The 6,990-nt window shown below is 57.2% G+C and overlaps 1 long non-coding RNA gene across 1 annotated transcript; it reads left to right on the top strand.

Annotated features, from left to right (window-relative positions):
- Window positions 1-3,484: 3,484 nt before the first annotated feature.
- LOC116937919 (uncharacterized) lies at window positions 3,485-6,669 on the top strand. The gene is made up of 3 exons (XR_004402087.2): window positions 3,485-3,561; window positions 3,840-3,940; window positions 6,624-6,669. It is a non-coding gene; the product is annotated as an uncharacterized LOC116937919 (long non-coding RNA).
- Window positions 6,670-6,990: the final 321 nt, after the last annotated feature.

Raw genomic sequence — 6,990 nt, 5'->3', positions numbered from 1 at the left:
GAAGGCTTTACGGGGAATCTGTCGTAGGTACAGCTGTGTGTGTGTGTCAGGCGATTCATCCCTGGGTGAGGTTGAGGGATGGCTCCCTCGCGGTCGACCACTCTGTGTGTGCTGATAATCTGGTAATTGACGCTCACTCTGAGAGTCGTTTAACTCATCTGCCGAACCTGGAGCATGCCACTCGGAGGCGGTGGGGGGGGGGGGGGGGGTGGTGATGACGTCGTCCTGCTGCTGTTCTATTTGAGACCGGAAGCAGGTGGATTGCTTCACTATTCTGTCAAATTACCCAATGCTGATGGTTGATGTAATTACCAGCGAAGCGTCATACTCAAATTGTAAATGTTGTGGATTTACTCTCCAACACACCGGTGGGCTGAAGTAGTATACACTACACTATACACTACACTATACACCACACTATATAAGTAACTAATTGGCGTTTGTTTACGTGATAGATCCCTTACTAATTGGCTGTCGGGTGGTGGAGGGTTACGACACATTTATACTTACGCGATCGGACCCAAAAACCTTGATTATCAACAATAATATTGGTTGCGAAAGTTTATTGCGTGTGAAACGAACAACCCCCCCCCCCCCCCACCGTTTGCCTCTACGCTGCGCCCCATCAGACACTCCGACCCCCACTGCGCTCTGCGCGAGTCGAGGCTGCGCTCGCGTAGAGGGCTGACGAGTTGCCACACCTGGGCGGCGTGCCTCTCGCACACCGCCTCCGCTTTGGCAGCAGAAGCTCCCCGGCGGTTCTCTAGGCCGTTAGAGCGGCGTTATCTTTTCACCAGGTCGCGTGACGCCGCGCGCGCGGGACCTGCCGTGCCCGTCTCCGCACGACGCTTTGGGGCTTGTCGCGCCACGGTCGTGCCCCCCTCCTCTTCTCTACGCTTGTGACAATGGGGACCCTCTTTGTCCCCGAGCGCCGGTTGCGCCGGTTGCGCAAACATTCAGGCTGGCTCCCCGCCCCCCCCCACCTACGATCCGTCACGGTTTAATCAGGCTGGATTGTGCGAGGAGCAAGCTGGCTGGAGTCACGTAGCCCGCGTGTCCGGCCACCGCAAACCCGCCCAGGCATCTTACGATTTGTTGGATAGAGAAGGGGGGCTGAACGGACGCAAGGGACGCGCGTAAGAAGGGACGGGCCCTTGTGTTGCCAGCGGCGTGAAGATTGGCGTCTGCGGAGGAGGCTCGTTAAGGACGCTACCGGGCGGTGCCGGGCTAGGTGCGCTCTGAGACTACTGGGCAGTTGGAGGCAGCAGCCCGACAGCAACAGCGGAGGGCAGAGGAGTGACTCTCGCAACGACGAGCGCAGCGCCGGGCGGCTAGAACACAGCGAGGGGGGGGGGCTCATTGGGGAAGCCCTCATCCGGCAGTGGATCGGCAAGAGGACTGCACGTGCTTGTGCGATCGTGTGGTGGTGGTGACGGAACGTTACGCGTGTGACGCAGAACGCCAAGGGCTCCAGGAAGCTCCAGAACTTCGGCAAATGCTCGCATTCCATCCGGCGGAACCCCAACGCGCCCGTCATGATCCGGGGTTGGCTTCACAAACAGGTGGGGTGGATTCACCGATAGACTCACATAGAGACCCACAGACTCACAGAGACCCACAGATTCATCACACAGAGACGCACAGACTCACACAGAGACCCACAGACTCATAGAGACCCACAGACTCATCACACAGAGACGCATAGACTAATCACACAGAGACCCACAGACTCACACAGAGACCCACAGACTCATCACACAGAGACCCACAGACTTGCATAAAGACCCACAGACTCATCACACAGAGACCCACAGACTTGCATAAAGATCCACAGACTCACAGAGACCCACAGACTCACACAGAGACCCACAGACTCACAGAGACCCACAGATTCATCACACAGAGACCCACAGACTTGCATAAAGACCCACAGACTCACACAGAGACCCACAGACTCACAGAGACCCACAGACTCATCACACAGAGACGCATACACTCACACAGAGACCCACAGACTCACACAGACCCACAGACTCATCACACAGAGACCCACAGACTTGCATAAAGACCCACAGATTCATCACACAGAGACCCACAGACTTGCATAAAGACCCACAGACTCACACAGAGACCCACAGACTCACAGAGACCCACAGACTCATCACACAGAGACGCATACACTCACACAGAGACCCACAGACTCACACAGACCCACAGACTCATCACACAGAGACCCACAGACTTGCATAAAGACCCACAGACTCACACAGAGACCCACAGACTCACAGAGACCCACAGACCAATCACACAGAGACGCATACACTCACACAGAGACTCACAGACTCACACAGACCCACAGACTCATCACACAGAGACCCACAGACTTGCATAAAGACCCACAGACTCACAGAGACCCACAGACTCATCACACAGAGACCCACAGACTCACACAGAGACCCACAGACTCACAGAGACCCACAGACTCATCACACAGAGACGCATAGACTCACACAGAGACCCACAGACTCACACAGACCCACAGACTCATCACACAGAGACCCACAGACTTGCATAAAGACCCACAGACTCACAGAGACCCACAGACTCACACAGAGACCCACAGACTCACAGAGACCCACAGACTCATCACACAGAGACCCACAGACTCACACAGAGACCCACAGACTCACACAGAGACCCACAGACTCACAGAGACCCACAGACGCATCACACAGAGACGCATACACTCACACAGAGACCCACAGACTCACACAGACCCACAGACTCATCACACAGAGACCCACAGACTTGCATAAAGACCCACAGACTCACTGAGACCGACAGACTCACACAGAGACCCACAGACTCACAGAGACCCACAAACTCATCACACAGAGACGCATAGACTCACTCAGAGACCCACAGACTCACACAGACCCACAGATTCATCACACAGAGACCCACAGACTCATCACACAGAGACCCACAGACTTGCATAAAGACCCACAGACTCACAGAGACCCACAGACTCACAGAGACCCACAGACTCATCACACAGAGACCCACAGACTCACTCAGAGACCCACAGACTCACACAGACCCACAGACTCATCACACAGAGACCCACAGACTTGCATAAAGACCCACAGACTCAAAGACACCCACAGACTCACACAGAGACCCACAGACTCACACAGAGATGCACAGACTCACAGAGACCCACAGACTCATCACACAGAGACGCATAGACTCACTCAGAGACCCACAGACTCACACAGACCCACAGACTCATCACACAGAGACCCACAGACTCATCACACAGAGACCCACAGACTTGCATAAAGACCCACAGACTCAAAGACACCCACAGACTCACACAGAGACCCACAGACTCACAGAGACCCACAGACTCATCACACAGAGACGCATAGACTCACATAGAGGAGTCTCGTCCTAACGCAGTGGCTGTGTGGCTGTCGGCACCACAGGACAGCACGGGGATGAAGCTGTGGAAGCAGCGTTGGTTCGTGCTGTCCGACTTCTGCCTGTTCTACTACAAAGGTGAGTGGTGCACTCTGACCCCTGACTTCTCACCCCGAGCCCTCACCACCTCGTTACCCCGGTTACTTGTGACGTGCCGGGAGCCGAGTCGCCACGAGTGGGCGGGCCCGGTCGCTCCGCCGTCGTGCCGTCGCTGGGGCCTCGATGTCCGACGTTCCGCCCCGTGCCACGGGAGCTCCCTGGCAACGGGCTCGCTGTCCCCCCCCCCTGCCCTCCCAACCATGCTGACTCTGCCCCCCCCCACCCGCCCCGTGGCCGCCTGCCGTGGGGGAGCGCAGACAACAAGGAGGAGGGTGTCCTGGGCAGCATCTCCCTGCCCAGCTTCCAGGTGAATCCGGTGGAAGCCGACGATAAAATCAACCGCAAGTTCGCCTTCAAGGTACGGTGGGCAAGCGAGTGGGCCTAGCGGGCGGGCCTGGCGGGCGGGGCCTAGCAGGCGGGCCTGGCGGTGCGGCGTGTAAACATCGCCACTGGGGAGACGAAGACGGCCGGGCGTGGTGCCAGCCACCCACACCCTCGTCGTGTGCCGGGATGCCCCCTTCCGCTCGCACGCGGGGGGCCCACGGCGCCGGGTCACCGCCGCTCACTCGCGTCACCGACCGTCGCGGTGAAGTACGGTCACCGAGACAACGACCGCGGCACGTGGGAGGTGGCAGTGGGGGGGGGGAGCCTTTCATCCCGCGGCGGATTGACGAACGCCCGCACACTCTCGTTTTTGTGATTGTCATCACAACAATAATATTCACCATCGTTTTAAGTGGCCGCTGGTCACGTGTGCTTTGTGTTCTCGGATGCGACATGACGTGAATGTCCAGCGTGCTCGTCGTTGCACGGGGGGGGGGGGTTGTTTTTATTATTTTTTTTCGGCTCGCTAACTTTTTGACTACCCGCCCACTAACGGATTTCCCTGCCGCGCGCTCACTAACGCCCTGCTCAGGTGGGCAGGGGTGGGGGCCTCGGGTGGAGGGTGCGGGGGGTGCGACCGCTTGCCCGCTACGCCGCTCACGCTGTCCCCTCGCTCACGTAGAAGGCGTGATGTGTGACGTACTAGCGTGTGTGCGCGAGTGTGTGGTATTAACGTGTGCGTGTGTGTGTGGTATTAACCGCAGTAATCACCACGCACCATCTGCTTCGTTCAAAGTGGACGTTGAGAAATTCTGGATAGCTCCATCACCCCCACCCCACGCCACACGTCTAGACTGTTCTAACGATCGGCGTTGCGGCTTGCTCTCAAAGCGACGCTGCGTCTCGACGCACGTGGTAGTAACGGCACGGCCACCGAGGCGACGTCGGTTTGCCCCCCCCCTCCGTGCACTTTCAGAAATTACCTTTCCTGCACGGTCTCCGTGCCGCAGCCGGCTGCTGCAGCTGCTACACCCCATACAGCGCGCGAGTTTGAGAAACCGCCGCTGTGCGGTGAGACGGTGCGGGGGGGTCTGGGTGCGATGCGGGGACTGGGTGCGATGCGGGGGACTGGGTGTGATGCGCGTGGCTGCTTGTGTGTGCGTCGCCGTCGTCAATGTGTTCCCCCCCCCCGTGCCGCGTGACCCCCTGGGAACTCTGGGAACGCCTCTTCCTCCTCTCCGTGCCTCTCTGGGTGTCTTCTCGGTTGGACCGTCGCTCCTTTCACTCCGACCTCGCGAGCCGCTCGCTCGCAAGGCGGCTTCACTCGCCGGACAAAGGTACGCGCCCGCATGGCTGGGCTCGGGGTCGCGAGGATTTGGGGATGGACGGGGGGGGGGTTCTTGCCGCGTTTTGTTTTTAGCCCAAAACAGCTCCTCGGCTTTTCAGATAAAAATTTCCGTGCGGTCGCCATGGGGCGTTGGATCTCGGGAGTGGTTCTGGGACGCCTCCTTCCTCGTGGCGTTCTCCGGACACGCCTAGGCGCTTTCCGCGGTGGGCTCCTGCTGGCAGATGCCGCTCTCTCTCGTCTCCAAAGGAGTTCAAAAACCGGCGACGATTTTTTTTCAAAAGCGGAAATTATTGACGTTGCCGTACGTCGATTAAAAAATAAATGAAACCCTTATAAGACGTGGGGGAAAGCCTACGGGAGAAAATACTCGCGTCGAATTTTCTTTTTATAAGACGAGCTGACCTGCACGTCGTCGCACGGGGCTAAAACAATAAAAAATGCAAAGCTACTCGAGAGGAAGCTGTTGGCCAATCAGGTCGGGGGGCAGGGACCCTCCTGAGGAATGGAGTTTCGGAGACTCGCTGGGCCCAAGGCTTTCCAGAGCGGTGAAGTATGGCCAAACAACCCCCGTGGCTGACACGGCATGAGGAGGGCTTCATCCGGCAGTGGATTGTCAAAACGAGGAGTAGATGACAATGGCTATTTTAATGGGCTTTCATTGATGAATCGATGACATTAATGAATATTTATTTACGATGTAATTTTGGTGCTCTGGAAAGCCTCACTTGTATGCGAACAAATACGCACTTGTGTACACGCGTGCGATGTCTGTGTTCGCGCACGCACACGCATTCACGCAAAGTATGTATTTTTTTTAATCTCATAAGTTAAATGCCAGACGAATACAACTGCAACAGTGAAGTTACACTTCGCCGTTACTTCGAATGCATCAAAGCAATGCAGGCAAAAACGGGAAATACAATCGCGACGGAGTTCACGACGTAAAGTCCGGCCGGGTTATAATGCAGCTGACCGGATTATAATGCAGCTGACTGGGTTATAACGTAGCTGACTGGGTTATAATGCAGCTGACTGGGTTATAATCCAGCTGACTGGGTTATAATCCAGCTGACTGGGTTATAATGCAGCTGACTGGGTTATAACGCAGCTGACTGGGTTATAACGCAGCTGACTGGGTTATAATGCAGCTGGTCGGGTTATAATGCAGCTGACTGGGTTATAATGCAGCTGACTGGGTTAAAATGCAGCTGACCTAAGTGAGTGCCTGCGTGCCTGCCTGCCTGCGTGCGTGCCCACCTCCTCTGTTCTCCCCCCCCCCCCTCCCTCCACAGGCTGGGCCTCCGAGCCAGAGGCACGAGAAGCCGGCGGGGGGGGGGGGGGGCGCCACTTGACTCGTGTGCCGTGGCAGGCGCGGCACGCTGGCATGCGCATCTACTACTTCGCCGCCGACTCGCTGGAGGAAATGCGCGTGTGGATGAAGGCGATGGCGCAGGCGTCGCAGCTGCAGATGGAGATCCCGCAGGGGTGAGACGCCTCCTCCCCTCCAACCCCCCCTCGTACGTTTGCGCGCGCGTGCGTGTGCGTTGAACGCAACGTACGTAGCCAGCCGTGCTAATCGGAGGTGCGGGGGAAGGACGTCAAACTACGGGTCTCTGTGGGTCTCTGCGAGTATATGGGTCTCTGTGTGAGTCTATGTATGTACGTATGTATGTTGAACTTCTTTCGCACCGTACGTAGCCTTCCGTGCTAATCGGAGGTGCGGGGGAAGGACAGCA

Source organism: Petromyzon marinus, unplaced genomic scaffold, assembly GCF_048934315.1.
Source record: "Petromyzon marinus isolate PM22_M1 ecotype Great Lakes invasive population unplaced genomic scaffold, UKy_Petmar_22M1.pri1.0 PM_G_Scaffold_7, whole genome shotgun sequence".
NCBI lineage: Eukaryota > Metazoa > Chordata > Hyperoartia > Petromyzontiformes > Petromyzontidae > Petromyzon > Petromyzon marinus.
Note: the sequence above shows the minus strand (reverse complement) of the source record. Positions and strands in the feature narration are given on the sequence as shown.